Below are 474 nucleotides of genomic sequence, written 5' to 3' on the forward strand. Positions count from 1 at the left end.
AGTTCAGGTAGGTCTTCCCTTTTCCATTTTAGTAGAGATGTAGTAGGCCTTTCGGATGTATTTTGGAGACTCGGATTCTGCGTACTCTGGACTTATCTATCTATATGCGAGCCTCTATGTTTTCTTTCGGTTAACGTTTGTTGTTCTATGAGCGTTCATACCGACACATGAGAGATGAGTATCAGTTTTCGAGTGACGACGAGTGGATAGATCCCAGTTCACAGAGAGTATGAGAGTTCTGGCGTTTGACGTGAGTTAACTTCATTGCGAGCGAACGAATTTCGCAGAGCTAAGCCTTCTCTACCCTTTTACTGGTTCTCTTCACACGTTATTTTCGATTCTGTTCTTCGTACACCAGATGGTGCGGGACTTCCTCACAGCTGGTTGATCAGATGCAGGCACTCAGGATACAGCACGATGCATTATATGGGGAGTTTCGCGGGTTCCGCAACCGACTATTCCCAGACGAGCAGC

The sequence above is a fragment of the Tarenaya hassleriana genome, unplaced genomic scaffold (assembly GCF_000463585.1).
Source record: "Tarenaya hassleriana unplaced genomic scaffold, ASM46358v1 Cleome335, whole genome shotgun sequence".
Classification (NCBI taxonomy): domain Eukaryota; kingdom Viridiplantae; phylum Streptophyta; class Magnoliopsida; order Brassicales; family Cleomaceae; genus Tarenaya; species Tarenaya hassleriana.